The following is a 16,910-nucleotide window of genomic DNA, read 5'->3' on the forward strand; positions in this document are numbered from 1 at the left end:
AGAGCTCTGTATGCTATCCTCATCCAACTTGAGCAATTGCTCAATGCGGTAATGTAGTGAATCTTTTAGAGATAATCTATTTTCAACAGCAATTTTGAGGCTCCCAACAATAAACTCCATTCAAGCATTTGGTCCCTATTTGTCGACTTGTCTGAAGTGGTTCTTTTGTAAATCTTCTTCATAGTCTTGTTAGAACTCTCTATCAGGCTGTTTCCTTGAGGGTAGTACATCGTAGATTTCTTGTGAATAATCATGTGAAGTTTTGTAAGCTTTCAAATTACCTTGTTTAGAACTCTCTATCGGGCTATTTCCTTGAGGGTACTACATCGTAGATTTCTTGTGAATAATCATGTGAAGTTTTGAAAGCTTTCGAATTACCTTGTTTATGAAATGTGTGCCCTAATTTGAAACAATTTTGATTGGAACTCCAAATCTTATAATAATGTTTGTATATAGAAATTTTGCCACACTAGTCATCTTGTTATCTCTGAGAGCAATGGCTTTGACCCACTTCATACAATAGTCAATTGCAACTAGTATACATTGGTTTTGTGTATACTTTACTGGAGGTTTGATTGGACCAATAAAGTTGAGTCCCCATTTTCGAAAGGGTTCTAGTGGCAGGATCGGTTAGTGTGGCATCCTATCAACATCTGTGAGTCTACCATCCCTTTAGCATTCCTTGGTGTATTGATGTGCATCTTTGAATACTTTGGATTTGGATCTACTTCTTCTTGACTTGTCGTGATGTCCTGGGCTATTTCCTCTCTCCCTTTGTCTAAGAATGAAAGATTATGGGAAGATGATGAAGGATAACAAGCGTGCAGTCCTATAGTGGAATCAAATCAGGTCAAACATCCATGAAAGTGGGATGGAGGAGGAGTTCTAGAAATAGTTGCTTGTGGGCCCTTTGCTTGCTCATACCAAGAGTTAGTTATATAGTTCTACAAATCTACTTTCCTTCCTTCTTGTCAATGGACCTATTCTCTTCATCACTTTGATTCTCTCAGCTTTTTTTTAATGTTCCTTTTGATTAATACTTCCTAATAGACTTTGTTCCTTCATGATGAAGAACAACCATGCCTCCATTTGCTTGCGGTATGCATTGTGCAAAAATTGATCTTCTCCCATTGCATGACTATGCATACTCTGCAAGTTTCTTCAACTCAAAAACATGCAAGGAGATAATTGGAGGGAAATGCACTTTCTGTATGTGTTAAGGGAGAGAGAGAGAGACCCATGACACAACGTGGATGAAAGAAATGAAAATAATGGTCACCATAAATTCACATGCTAACAAACCACTACTCATTCTTTCCATTGATAAACCACTACCCGTTCTTTTTACTTGCATGTTACTACCTTTACCCATTCTTTCTTGATTGCATGTTTTTCCCTTTAGCCAATACTTGTTAGCACTTAACAAAGTAATGTCAATGGCATTACTTTTTGAACAACCTATCCATGCTTTCACTCATCAACCTTATCTGTGTTAGGTGCTTTCCTCGACCTCTTAGGATCCATGATATATGCTAGATCCTTACAATATGCTGGACAATATGCTGGATCCTTGCAATAAAGACATGGAGATTTTGAATTACCTCCTTTGCTTATGTTGAACATACACTTGAGGGCCTTGAGCTTCCTTGCCATATACCAGTCAACCTGGAAATCACCTTTTCCATCAACATGGAGATTCCCTTCTTGAACTTAATCTTTAATAATTGTAGGTATTTCTATGCAATGGATGTTGTCTCTGTTTCTCCTAAGTCTAGGTTCTAAGGGTGTTGGTCACCTATAATCGTGTCATTGCTCATTGTAGAATAGGTGTTCACAAGTGTAGCATAGGTCCTCGAGTTGCGTTCCAATGAGAGGTGTAGGCTAAAGCGTGGAAAGCAGATCTCATGCACGCTTGGGTGAGAAAGAGGGCTTGATTATAACGATTGATGGAGGCTCTCTCCTCCACGAGAGTTCAAAGGTTTGGAAGGGGATTTTAGGGTTCGAAAGGGGGACAAGATTGAGAGAGCTAACTAGGAGTTCCAGGGTTCAATGAGGGTTGTAGAGTGTAGGAGCAATCCAAGGTTGAGGAGTGGAGAGCTAGTCTCCCTCACGGATTTGAGGGGGAAGGGTGGAGCCTCGAGGAGGGAGGAAGAGTGAGGAGGAGGAGGAGGGAGGAGGAGGAGGGAGGAAGGAGGAGGAGGAGGAGGGAGGAAGGAGAAGGGAGGAAGGAGGACGAGGAGGAGGAGGGAGGAAGGAGGAGGAAGGAGAAGGAGATGGGAGGAGGAGGAAGGAGGAGGAAGGAGGAGGAGGAGGGAGGAGAAGGATGAGGGAGGAGGAGAAGGAGGAGGGAGGAGGTAGGAGGAGGAGAAGGAGTCCCGGGGGGTCCACTAGGGTTTATCATTATCACTGTCAAAGACCACTAGCCTTGGTCGTTTTGGTGCTGACCTCTGGGTCGGTGATTCTAGACTGTGTTCTTCTTTAGGTTGGTAATTTGAGGAGGGTTGTTGAGGTTGATGCTTGGGCCGTTTGGCATGGTGTCACTTTGTCTATTGCATTGTAGGCCTTTTTTCTGTCTTATTGGACTGCTATCTTCACGGGCATTGTACACATGAATCAAGTCCCAGTTTGAGAGTGCCAATATAGTGCCATGTGCTAAGAGTACATGTTTCTCTTATGAGTGGCTAATGCATTTTACTCTTTTTGTGATGAGGGTGCTGTGTGTGTGGATCAAAACAAGTATCTCTTGGGGATTTTATTTGTGCAATTTATTCGTGATGCTCGAAACATGTGGGTGCACTATGCATGACTAGTGAGGTGGGCATTCCTCCTATATGCTTAATTTGTTAAGGGAATCATAGGGCAGCTAGGACTCAGTCATCACCTCTGAGCCCTAGGTTGAAATCGATTGAAACTACCTATATATGCAAAGGTGTACATATACTAGTGATGAGTGCTCGTGATACAATCTAGTCCTAACTATGGAAGACTTGGCCCCCCCCCCAAATCTTCATTATTGTCAGGAATGGCTTGCATGTTGATGTAGTAGTGCTTTAGTCAGCTCCCATTTATTGTTGTTGTGAACTGGACTCCATCCAGTGTTTCTAACAGCACAGCTCTGATGGGATTCATTTTTTTGACTTCATAAGGTCCTTGACCTAGAAATTTGAGCTTGCCCTTATGGACTTTGGTATTATATAACAAAACCAGGTCATATTCCTTGATGTCTTTGTCTTTGAGGTTTCTATCAAACCATGCCTTCCTTCTTCATTTTTCTATTGTCATGGCATGGTAGGCAACTAATTTGGTCTCTGTATGCTCCTCTAATTGGTAGAGTCTTTCTTTCAGTGATGCATGACCTCGAGACCATACATTCTTGTACTGCTATGCGTAGACTGGGTATTACAAATTCCAGTGGGACCACAACTTCAAGGCCGTACACCAAATGAAAAGGTGCATTTTTTGTACTGAACTTGAGTGTGGTTTGGTATGTCCATAAAGTTGCATTTAGTTTCTCTGCCCAATCAGAACGCTTTGGTTCCACTACCTTGGTGAGGACAATGCATAAAATTTTGTTGGTGGATTCGGCTTGTCCATTCCCTTCGAGGTAGTAAGGTGTGCTCTTTCTATGGATCACCATAAAGCCAGACAAGAGTTCTTGGATGACCTCATTGACAAAATGTGTGCCTCTATCTGACACAATTTCAATGGGACATCCAAATCGTGTGGTCACATTCTCGTACAAGAACCTTGCTATGCTTCTGACATCTGCCTTTCTGACTTCTTTAGCTTCAACCCATTTGGTAAAGTAATCAGTGGCCACAATGATGTAGCGTGCTTGTGTTCCCTTTGCTCCTACTGGATGGATGGGGAAAAAAAATCAATCCCCCATTTTTTAAAGGGTTTTTGTGCAACAATTGTTGTTAGGGGATTTGAAGTCTTTCTGTTGTGGTTTAGTAGTTCGTTGTTGGCATACATCATAGCTTTTGACATATTCATAAGCATCTAACCAAAGTGTTGGCTAGCAGTATCCTGCAAGAAGGACTTTTCTTGTTGTTGCTTCCCCTTGGAAATGTCCACTTGCAATGCCTTCATGTGCTTCATTGAGGATTGGCATGATCTCATGTGGCATCACATATCTCCTTAAAATGTGGTCCTTGCCCATCTTGCATAGTTGTCCTACAATGAGTTGATAGGTTGCAGCTTTTAGAATTAGTTTCCTAGCATCCACTACTTTCATTTCAAGAGGTGGTCTTCCTGCCATTAAGTACCCAATGATGTCTGCACACCAATCAGGCACAACATCTATTTGAAATAATGTGGCATCTAACAGGTCATCTTCTATTCCTTCCAGCTCTTCTCCTATACTCAATCGTGAGATGTGATTGGCAATGAAATGTTGAGCTCCTTTTCTCACCATGATTTTAAAATTGAATTCTTGTAGTAGTAGAAGCCATCGAGTGATCCAACCTGTGGTACATGGCTGATTCACAAGATATAATAAGGCTTGATGATCTGTGTAGAAGATAAAGTCAATTGTCAATAGAGAGTGTCAAAATTTCTTCACATTGTAGATCATTGCCAAGGCTTCTCTTTTGTTGTGGTGTAATTCACCTCCATATCATTTAGCTATCTGCTTGTAAAGTATACTAGGGAGTCTTTGTTTTGTTTCCCAAGTTGACATAACACACTCCCTACTGCATAATTGGAACCAGCAGTATGTACATGAAATTCTATATCCCAATTTGGTGCCATTAGAGTAGGGGCTACGATCTCCACTTAAGGGTTTCAAATGCCTGTTCGCATTCGTCTATCCAGATGATGTTGACTAGGAGCTTATATAGGGGCCTTGCAATCATGGCATACCTTAGTATGAATCTTCTATAGTATCCGGCATGTCCCATGAAGACTTGTATTCCCTTGGCATTTAGTGGAGGGGGAAGTTCCATGATGATCTTTATTTTGTCCATGTCAGTTGTGGCAATCCCATGTCAAGAGACTATGTGTCCCAAGACTACTCCGTGTGTGGCCAAGAATTGGCATTTTAGAAGATTCAAAGAGATTCCATACTCCGTGCATTTTTTAAGGACTTCTTTAAGGCATTTCAAGTGATCCTTTTTCCTTGAATATACGTAAAAATCATCAAGGAAAACTTGTAGGAACTTGTTGAGAAACAAAGACATCCTTGAATTCTAGTAAGAGCTTGTGTAAATTTGCTCTGAATGTTTGTTCCAACTTTGCACTAACATAGACTAATTTCAGGTCATCAGGCAAGCCTAGATTGTGATCTCACCTAGATCATCCTCCTTTACCCTAGAGCTCTTACTCATGTGTTCTGCAAATGCTCTTTCTGCCTCAAGAATAGCTTGGCTCACTGTTATTTTGAATGGATTTGTGGATGCACTGGTTGAACTATTCTGCATGGCATTGGTACCATCTGATGTCTGAGTCTGATCGGCAGACTATTGTCCATTCTACATCTCCGTGTGAGTTTTGTTGGTCTAACTAGGTCTTGCTTGAGGAAAACTATCAGTTGTTGTGTATTGATCCATAATCTTGACCACATCTATCTCAAACAGAGGTACTAGAGTTGGGTTTCTCTACAAAAAAAACTGTTCATTTTCTTTGAGCTCGGATCATGTTAGCTCCTTTGGCCTAGAGTGGCTACATTGTTCGAGGGATTGGGTGCTTGTGTACTAATGGAATCTTGTATTTCTTCTTACCTCTTCGAATTGTAATATGATTTGCTCCCCATTCTTACTTCACCTTAGCAGCTTTGAGCCATGGTCATTCAAACAGCATGGGGTAGGCACCATCTTCTCCTTCCATTCTGAGGACGACAAAACTCACTAGAAAAGTTAGTCTATGAACTATGATTTCTTGATTCATCATGATTCCCAAAGGTTGGATCCATTGTTGATTTGCCATTTTGACTTGAAATGATGGTGGGATGAGTTCATGATGATAAAATGTTTTGTATAAAGATTCAGATAAGATATTGATACCTTATCCCCCATCCAAAGGACGTTGGGTATTTTTTGTCTCTTGTACTCCACATGGATAGTAGGTACTTTGTAATCCACCTCTTCTATCACAGAAACATAAGTCTTGATCTTTTTGCTCAACTGAGCTGGCATGCTACTTATCAATTGTGAGAGGTAATGGTTTTCCTGCAACCTGGAGATTAAGTCATCTTTGAAAGCTGGTACCAAGTTGAGAAGTTGATCTAGCGTTATGCTAAGTTTGGATCCCAGCAAGGCTTGAAACAATGCTTCAGATAAACCTTTGCTTTTGTCAGAAGTATGTTTGACCATAGTACCTTCAAGATGTACCTCGGTTTGGGAGGGTATGTCTACCGCTGTCTGCTTTGTTGCTTCTGGTGTCTTGATCGTGGATGAGGTTCCCATTTGTTTCGATTACCAGCAGCATATGATTAGACACATCAGCATCCTAGCCTGTTGGCTTGTTTCACTTGGACTTGCCTTTTTGTTGGGAATTAAGGGGTGGGGTATCTGTCGTCCTTTCTTTTCCATGCATGGTTGCTTTGGCTGTATTAATCTCTTGGATGTGTTCAAGTGCTTGTTGTCATACCTTCTCCTCCAATACCCAATCAATGGGGTGCTTTGAATTGGTTGGGGGGTTATATTTTTGTTCAGGATCCTCTCAAACTTTTCCCTTTGACCGGGTCATGACCATAGCTTCAACCATAGGTGGGTCGGTATGACCTCATTAGTAGAGTTGTCACGTCTTCATCGTGCTTTTCTTTGATTGTTTCCAAGAGGATTGCATTGATTCCGATTGCTGCTAGAGCTTTTTGTTCCTACCCTACTCTTTGGTTGTATTGCACTATGGGTATACCTTGTTCTCCTCTATGTTTGCACCGCAATTCACATGGAGATCCCTATCAGTGCCCTGCTACTCCATAATAAGTGCAAGGCTCATTGATATTGGGTCTTGCTAGTGGTCCCTAATTCTAATTTTGTGGTCTTCTTGTGTTATTGTATCTTTGTTGTTGTGGTACTCCCATTTGTATTTGATTAATGGTGAGAGGTGTTGGAGCATTAGATAGTTGCATACGTGCGGGTACTCATCCCAAAAAGTTGGGAATGTACCAATACTTCTCTTCATTGTGGTTGTCTTTGGAGCAGAATCTGCATGGAGTTCTATCCTATTTTAGTGATACCTCGAGGTTCTTAAGTTGCTCCTTAATGATCCTTTCTTATTTTGAGTCTCCTTTTGAGCTCTATTTCTTTCTACCAGTTGTTTTAGACTTGGTCTTGTTGTTGGTGTGTGTCATTTTTTCTTTTTCATTGAATCCTCATCTAAATCAAACTTTGAATCTGAGCTAGGATGATTCTTCACTATCATCCTCCTTTGATCTGGAGTCTTCTTCTTCATCAAACTCTGTGTCGGAGTCTTGATACTTCTTCTTTTTTCCTCTTTTGTCCTTTGGCTTGATGATGCTAAACCTTCTTTCAGCTTGTTAAGCTACTTCCACAAGGTTATTAAAATCATTGGCTTCTGCCAACTGATGTCTTCCTGCCACTGTAGTACTTACCCTTACAAAAAGTAATCTCCTAATTGTTCCTCATATGGCCTTTGTGGTGCTGCTAGTCTCCTATTCAGACTTCCTGAATTTTTTGGCATAGTCCTCTACCAAAAGGTCTTTTTGTTTAAGTGTTCTCAACATTTTTAGAATGGATTCTGGTGTCTTTTCTTTGCGAAATCTTCCAAGAAAAGCTTGCTTTAATTCATCATATGTAGCAAAATGTGCAAGACCATATTGCATAAACCAAGACATAGCTTTACCTTCAAATGTAGCAGCAAATTGTTCCTTTTTTACTGCATCTGACAGTTGTGCTAAGCTGCTAGTTACCCATCTTGTTTCAAATTTTCCCACATGATTGTCGAGGTCCTATCCTTTCTTGCCTATGAATTTCACAGCCTTGATCATTGGATTCTACATCCTGGGTGGTTGTTGGGATGGAACTGATTGTGGGAGTGGAGCAGGCTGCTATCTTTATGGCGGTCAAGGAGGTAATGGATCAAATAGTTGCCTCCTAGTTGCTAAACAGATTCTTACAGGCAAGTGCACCTGACAAGTAGTCCGAATGAAGACCTCAGCTAGGCTGAGTGTTTCTAAGATTTGGATGTCAGCTTCAGCTTCTTGGAACTCTAAGCTTTGGATAGAATTTTATCAAGAGCCGACGTCACTAGGAACATAATCAAAATCCTCTGTACTATTATCAGAAAGTCTAGGGATTGTTATGTCTTGTGATTGATCTTCAACTTGTGCTTGGGCTCTTTCTCGGGTGAAGTAAGATTCTCTATTGTCCTCGTCTAACATTCGCCTTGAGACTTTCCATGAGAGACTGGTGTTACTCTATCAAGTTTGCCATAGTGTCTTGAAGTTGAAGAAAAATAATCTCATGGTCGATTGTGATCTTAGAGAGGTCACTTTACTCAGCTTTAGACATGATGGTATTGCTATACAATCTTGGTTGGATGCTTTGCCACCATGGAAAGTCGTCAACCCAAACTCATTCGATGCCAATAGTAATGTCTTCCAATCACCTTCTACCACCCTTGTCTGGATAAATATGGGTGTCTTGTATTTCTGCGCCTCGACCATTTGAGCACGGTCAATGGTCTGTTGTATGTTGGAAGATCTATGCACTTTGTTTCTGCTCAAGAGTTCTACAATGTAGTTGCTTGTTTGTAATGCATTTCAAGTTGTTGGGTCGGTTGGTCTATCACAACCAAAGTAATTCGAGGTCATTTGGAGGCAAGATCTCCAAATGTGTTATGGGCTAAACTGACCTAGAACAAAAAGATATATCAACTATGCAAGGCAACATGACAATGCAGAAAATAGAAGATAGTCGATGGACTGTGTTTTAACTCCCGAATGTATAATTCAAGATAATAGTTGATACAACAGAGAAAGATAGGAGTAAAAAGCTTTCTTCTTCCAACAACCCATAGTACAACTTGCTCTTGAAGCTTTGTCATAGCTCCTGCATCACCGCTCTGGTTTCTGCATTCTCCGTTTTTAGTTCTTCCATCATCTGGTCTTTTTCAATGTTCAATGCATTCTACATGTTGCAAAGCCATTTATAAAAAGCATCCTTTTTGGCTCTCTAATTTTCAAGATGCTTTCGCATCATTGCTAGCTCCTTCTCTGTGATGTCCCCATCCATTCTGATGTCTTCAAGCCTATCCTTGAGCTCCTTCATGTGATTCTCTACTTCTTCTCTTATATGCCTTTCCATGTCAATGATTTTTGCAGCAGCCTCAACTTGCTCTCATGCCTGCAAGGCCCTCGCTTTTGCCTCCTCTACCTTGGCTTCTGCACCCTCCCTGAGAATTTTCTCAAGTTGCATTGCCTTTGTTGCACTACGACCCCTCGATGCAACGTAATCCCAATGTTGTCTATCTTCTCTTCTAAGGTGATTGTGTTGCACTTTGTAGGACTAGAAATGATGGCTCTAAAATATATATATATATATATATATATTAGTATATCTCTCTCCAAGAACCAGGGCAGTGGTTGTCATAATTCTCCTTATGTTTGCCAACGTGGTGGTCATGATATATCTCCTGCAGTAATAAGTAAAAATAGGTGACTCCATAACTCAAAGAACCAATGCGATGGTCGCTCCAATCCAACCTTGAACTTTCCTAATTTGCATGGGCATGCTGCTCGGTCATAGGTGGTAAAGTTGCTACAAAAGGCTGGGTGATGACAGGTGGTCAGGCTAGAGACTACACTGTAGCTATAATCACAATGATAGATTGCTACTCATTATTATGCCAAGAACCAGCGTGGTGGTCTCTCCAAGCCAACCTTGAATTTTTAGATCTCCATGGGTGCACTGCCCAGTGGCAGGTGGCAAAGATGTGGCAAAATGCCTCATGTGACTTTAGAGGAGACTTGGAGTTCATTAGTGTGATTTTTTACAAATTGATTATTGATTATTGCAAGGCTCTCCCTTGTCATTCATTTTGACTATCCTGTAGTAAGTTACCTACTTCAGCAAACATTCTCCCAACTTTATACGAACTCAGATTGGGTTTACGTAGTCTTCTAAAGGATCTTGCCTACGTTGAAGAGGGTAATTTTTGTATGAATTATACATTTCTTTAAGTAGCTCCTCGTTGGGCGATCATCCTGTAAATGCTTTTCTTCTTGTTGTTGATTGGAAAAACTAATCAAGGAATTGAAGTCCATGCTTTGTAGGTGGACATGACAATTTGGAAGAGCTCATGGAAGTTATCACTTGGTCTCAGCTAGGCATATGAGGCTTAGGGTGAGAAAGAATGTAAGATCACGCTAAACCTAGTACACACAAGATCAGCAAAAGAACTAAGGAGGCTCAAAGCACGCTTAATAACACATGAGAGGGAGATAGCAAATCTATATCCAGGGATGATTTTTTCGCATTAGTTTCGTTAATAAGCAAAAGTTTTATATGGCTTGTGAAAGTTTATATGCTTTTTTAAAAATAAAAGCTTAGTATATTCGCCACAATTTGAAACTAAAATTAAAAAAAGAGCTAGGTTTAGCCTTTAAGATTATAAAATTATAAATAAAGTCCATGAAAATTCGCCAAAGTTTTATATAATAAATAAATATATTTGGAAACTTTCGCCAACATATTATATATACAATTTAAAATTTTGGCTAGATCTATGGAATTAAGCACCAAAAGAAGACTTGTGCCCTTATATCCAGCGTACATTTGGCTAACTTAAGCCTATGGTAGGCCCATCATTACCAATATGTCTACCCCTCATCAAGTCATATGGTAGGGATATATCTCTTCATGCTTCTATCTTCAACAAGAACATGGAAGGACACTACATACATAGGTAAACAAAAACAACAAGTAGATTCTTAGCAAGAATAATCAAATGATTAAAATGACACAAAACTAAAGAATGAAATTTTCTATAATGGCCTGGTAGAAGGTGTCTTGTTAGATATTTTAAGTATTTCTTTAGTCACAGTTTATGATCACAAAAAGTAGGTAAAAATTCAACTAAATTAATGAATAGAGCTAAAGTAGTGAATATCCAGTAAGTCACATATTTAGTTGTGTGTGTGTGAAAATCTAACTTTAATTTCATCATGTACTTCTATGCATTTATATTTAATTGTGTGTATGTGTCTGTGTGTGTGAAAATATAACTTTAATTTTATCATGTACTATGCATTTATATGTTTAGAAATTTATCACAATGCAAAGAACTCGGGGGGTCCATCTAGGAAATGTATATATACTATGAGAGTTCAAAATGAGGGGTATTTTAATTCTCAAGACTTACAGAAATATATTTATAGCAGGGGTAATTTTATACACCGTTTTAAAATTAATAGGTAGGGTGTGTTTATTCTCATATCCAAATTCAATGTTATTTTATAAATATTCTTTCATCTAGGATGATGTGTAAGAGCATTCACAATTTGTTGATGGGTAGCTCAAAGTTTTAATGTGCTAAATAGCCCTCATAGTCATGATAAGTAAATGATGTTAATAAGGCAAAGATGAATTTATGGAATTCCTTCTAGGCTAAAAATAAGACAAAGGTTATAAGGTCGGAAATGAAAACCATAATAGCTGCAAGTTGGGAGAAAAAGTTAGCAATTACTTTCAAGAAGATTGGGTAGCCAAATATCGTTGGTTAGACGTAAAACAAGTGGACACGGGGGATGCACCAAAGTGGGCCATTTGTAAAATATGCACATGGGCAAGGAAAAAGGAGGCATGGTTACAATTGAAGATTGATACGATTGAGAAGCATTGTGGGAAGGTTTACAAGACTGTAGAAGGTACAAGCAATGAAAAGAAAGTGATCAAAGAATGGGACAAGGAAAATAACCGCCACTTAAAAAATGAGATTGAGTACAATAAGTTCTTGCTTGCAGAAGAGTCTAGTAGAAATAAAAGTGAAGGATCATTGAAAAAGCATTGGAAATGTATCAATGATCAGGTTGATAGAGAAAAGATAGTGCAATTCTCAACTATCATGCAAATATTGAAGCAAGGCCACTCACTAATACACTTCTCAGGTTACCAATCATATCTTCAATTTTTGGATGTTCCTAATTTGGCAAGTATGCATTGGTCAAGGAGTAGTGCAATAGATATGGCTAACCACATGAACCAAGTCATAATTGATGATTTAAAAGAGACTTTAAAACTTGTAGACTTCTTTTCTGTGTCATTGGATGAGTACACAGCTGTGGATACTACATCGTGGTTGGGAATGCATTTGTACGTGGTAGAAAACAATAAGAGAAAACCATATTGTTTACATGTACACAAACTTGATTCAGAATCCAATGCTAATAACTTAGTGCAAGTTTTGATCCAAGCTTTAAAAGAGTATGGAGGTGTGACAGATTCTGAGATGGTTAAGAGACTTGTTTGTTTTGCATGTGATGGTGCTTCAGTCTTGCAAGGTTGTCGAAATGGTGTCTCTATACAAATAGAAACAAAATATGCTCCTTACTATGTTGGGATACATTGTATGGCTCATTGCACAAATCTAGCTTACAAAGTTGTGTCCACAATTCCATTAGTACAATGAATCGAGACTTTGGTTAAAAAAAGCTACTCTTACTTTTGCAAGAGTCCAAAAAGATACAATCAATTTAGAGTTATTGCAAAAGCAGTAGATACAAAAGGGAGGAAGATTTTGAAGAATGTGGATACTAGATGGATATCTTTGGTTCAGCCAGTGAAAAGATTATGGGATGAAGACTTTGGTCTATTTAATGCATATGGAGGCAGAAGAAGAGGTTGAAAAGGCAGATATTTTGTATCATAAACTGACCAACATAGATTCAATATTGGGATTGTGTGGAATTATTCCACTTTTAGACAAAATGAATATGTTGAGTAAAATGTCTCAATTGAAGGATATTTATATCAATGAATATGTCAAGGCAATAAAACTCACTAATTTGAGTATAACAACAGCATACGATAAGAAGTCAAGCTCCAATTTTCAAGACGAGAAATTGTTTAAAGATTGGAAAAGTTTAATATACCTAGATGGGGATTCCTCTCTTTTAACATGTGACCAGGAAGGATATGTTTGACTTCGTGCAAACAATTAGGTTTTCAGGATGACGAGAGAAAACAAATGACACAAAAGACTACAATACATTAAAAAAGAGGCTTTTTTAAAGAAAGTACAAATAGTGAAAAATGCACTTAGTGAAGTTGCAAGTGCAGTGGTAGATGAGATCAAAAGTAGGTTTCCACAAAATGACTTAATGGAAGCATTTACCATCATATTTCCACATTTTTGGGTTAATGGATTTATGAAAGTATCAAAGCAGGTATAAAGAATCATTTGGATGCTCTCAAAAAGCACTTTGGACGGGACATTGACATGGACAATATAAAGTACAATGGTTTGTTGGATTTTGGAAAGCTTCCCTTTTTGGAGAAGTCATGCACCAACAAAGTAATTTAATGGAAAATGTTCAAATGCAAGGTTCGATGGTTCGGCTTTGGAATGAGCTCTCTCACAGTACATTCCTACAAGATAACATTTCTGAGTACTTCAAGCTTGCAAATTTATGTAAAACCTTTATTCTTGGCTCAATTGACGATGAAAGGTGTTTTAGTACTCTCGGTTACTTGAAGAATAAGCTTCGTAATAAACTAGATGATAACTTAGATCTTAGCTTGAGATTATACTCTTATTCTTATGATGTTAGTAGCTTTCTGTATGATAGAGCATTAGCACTCTAGAAGTCAAGCTGTAAAAGAAAAGGCTATAATTATCTTTTTTGGACTATTTAAACTAGACTTTCAGAATTTTCTTCCCCCATTGGATTTGAAGGATATTCATTGTCCTTAAACAATTTTATGTTATGCATACTCTACAACATCCTAAATGCTAGCTATTTCATGTATTTTGAAATTATGTAAAATGGCAAAGATAGAGTTTTCAATATAACTAGTTTTTAGTATATTTGTGAAAATTGAAAGTTTTTTAAATGCTCTAGAATATTTAGCCAAGTTTTGAAACAAAAATTATAACAAAAGATATAATTCGCCAATTCTTTGAAACTTTTAAAAATAATTTATGAAAAATTTCGCCAGTATATTATAATAAAATATTTCTATACCTTCGATAAAAACATCCATGTCTATATCTCTTACAATGTGTGTTCAACAATACATGATAGGCCTCTTATATAGAGAGTGCCCTTTGAATAGTCAACACTTGTGGGATCTTGTGATCCACATCTCTCCTTGTGGATATCCTTGATCCACATCTCCACGTCATGTAGTCCACATCCTAGGGTGGCTACTTTGATTCTTTCCTATACCATACCTTAGCCTTTAATCTATGTGGTCATGGCACCATGTCTCAACACCTCCCCTTGGTGCCATGATCCATTGGCTACTGCAAGGTGATCATATGTGAGTTTACATTCCATCACCTCCCCTTAATGCATACATTGCTACATAAGGTGGTCAAGTGTGGCTTTGACATGTCAATACCTCCCCTGGGTGCTTATATAGCTACTCTCAGGTGGTCAAGTTTGCTTTACAAGACATATGGGCTAAAGGTAGCAAGGATGTTGCTTCTAATACATGTTGTCGATGGCGTTCGCTTCTTTGCTTAATGTAGCATGATGCATGATGCTTTGTTCTTCCATGTGCCTTAATGATTTATGTGTGGATGCCATGTTTCAGGTTACGGTCATCTCATACACTTGCACTTTTGGCATGCTTATGACAGCGATGTGTGCATTCATGCTTTGATTTGTCATTTGTTGTTGCAAAGGTCTTACCATGAGCTTTGTTTTGCTTCAATGGTAGTGTCTAATTGCATACAATGATTTTGAATTAACAGGCACGCAGAGCTCAAAAAGACGATCACTTTTCCTTTTTGGAGCATGTGCAAATTTTTCCTGGATTGGAAGTTATGCCTTGTCGAAGCTTTTGTGAAGAAGAGAAGGCCTTTGCTAATGTGGCATAGGGATTCACATGCAGAATTCCATACTATGCTTAGCAAGGGTTACTATGCTTAGGTGGCATGATGATGTGGCATTAACCTAACCTTAAGCCTTAACCATGGTATAGTGGATTGACCTGATCGAGGTTTGGCTTAACTAACTCTATCTACTTGCTGACCACACCAAACTTACCCAAGGTTACTTTGAACTAACCCAGGTCAAAAGTTATTTGCCATGTGTCATTTTTTGTGACTGCCACGTGGCCTTTTTAAAATAAATAAAAATAAATAAAGGTCTTAGACGTTAGAAGAATATGATGCAAAAGCCCGTCGCTGCTAGAGAGGGTCGTGGCTGGAGGCTTTGAGTCTTTTCGCAAGATTGTTTTATGAAGCTCAAACCTTTCATCCACTCATCAATGCCTTTTCAACTTATGTGCCCAAGAGAAATCCCTTCGCTAGGTCGTTTTAGCAAAAGGGAGCTATAGAAGGTTCCATCACTGCTATCACTCCACCTCACTGGCTATTGAAGCAGGTCGAGGCTCCTTCGTTTTGTTGGGAGCCGTGGAGGGATGGAAACACGGGACTTCGGTTGCTGCTTGTGAGCTTGTGTCTACAGAGTCACTAGGTTGTTGTTGGAGCATTGAAGTGCACCGTCGAACAGATCGCTGATGGACTAGTGCTTGTAGGAGATTGGGAGCCGTTGCTACGAAGCTTTGCTTAGCACTATGTTGTTGAAGAGGCGGGTCATTTGTGTGAGCCTGAGCTATCTACGATGGCTGGAGTGCTTCAGTGGAGTAGTGCAGTTCCTGTGCCAAAGCATAGTTCACTACTGTTTGGAGGCACCGAAAACGCAGCCCTATTACCACCTTCTCCAATTGGCCACTAATGTGAGTTCATGCTGAGAGTGGACATCCGCATACTCACCGTGCTTCTCTACGACAATGGACTCCTGCCCAATTTCTCAGGGCTCATCTGCATTATATGCCTCACACAGGACTCGTAGAGGCCCAAAACTAATGCATCCAAGACTCTATTAAGCCTCTTTCTATGAGCTATTCAATAATCGCAGCTGCTTGATATCACTAGCGATGGTGGAGGGCTTGTTGTGAGATCTTCTAGAAGAGGCATTGAATAGGTCTCTTAGTCTGAGAGGCCTTAGGTAGAGTCGTATTGAACTAAAGGTGTAGAGACTGCTCGTTTGGTTGAGGCTTTGAACTATGGGAGGATTGCTCACTGGGCCAAGCATAGACTAAGATAGAGAGATATAGTCCCTCTAGAACATTCCTCACACTCTTGTTAATCTCTTTCTCCAAGATCTCTCAAGAAGAAGTGCAATGAACAGAATCTCTTAAGAAGATAGATTTCTCTCACTCTTTCTCTCAATGAATTCTCACAAGAACTTTTGATATTTACAACTAATCTTACATTCTGAAACTAATCTAGGAATGGGAGCAATCCTAGTGAACTACTAATGAGCTAAACTAGGAGAGCTAAACCTATGCTTTGATACCATGAGAAAGAATGTAAGATCGTGCTAAACCTAGTACACACAAGATTAGCAGAAGAACTAAGGAGGCTCAAAGCACACTTAATAAGATATGAGAGGGAGATAGCAAATCTATATCTCTTGCAATGTGTGTTCAACAATACATGATAGGCCTCTTATATAGAGAGTGCCCTTTGAATAGTAAACACATGTGGGATCCTTTGATCCACATCTCTCCTTGTGGATATCCTTGATCCACATCTCCACATCATGTAGTCCACATCCTAGGGTGGCTACTTTGACTCTTTCCTATACCATACCTTAGCCTTTAATCTATATGGTCATGGCACCATATCTCAACATAGGGGAGATTTGACAGTAACTTCATTCATACTTGAAAAGTGACTTCAGATTCCTTAATTTTGGTTTAACATTATGTCAA

The sequence above is a fragment of the Dipteris shenzhenensis genome, chromosome 6 (assembly GCF_047967505.1).
Source record: "Dipteris shenzhenensis isolate YYH24624 ecotype China chromosome 6, Dip_SZ_1.0, whole genome shotgun sequence".
Lineage (NCBI taxonomy): Eukaryota > Viridiplantae > Streptophyta > Polypodiopsida > Gleicheniales > Dipteridaceae > Dipteris > Dipteris shenzhenensis.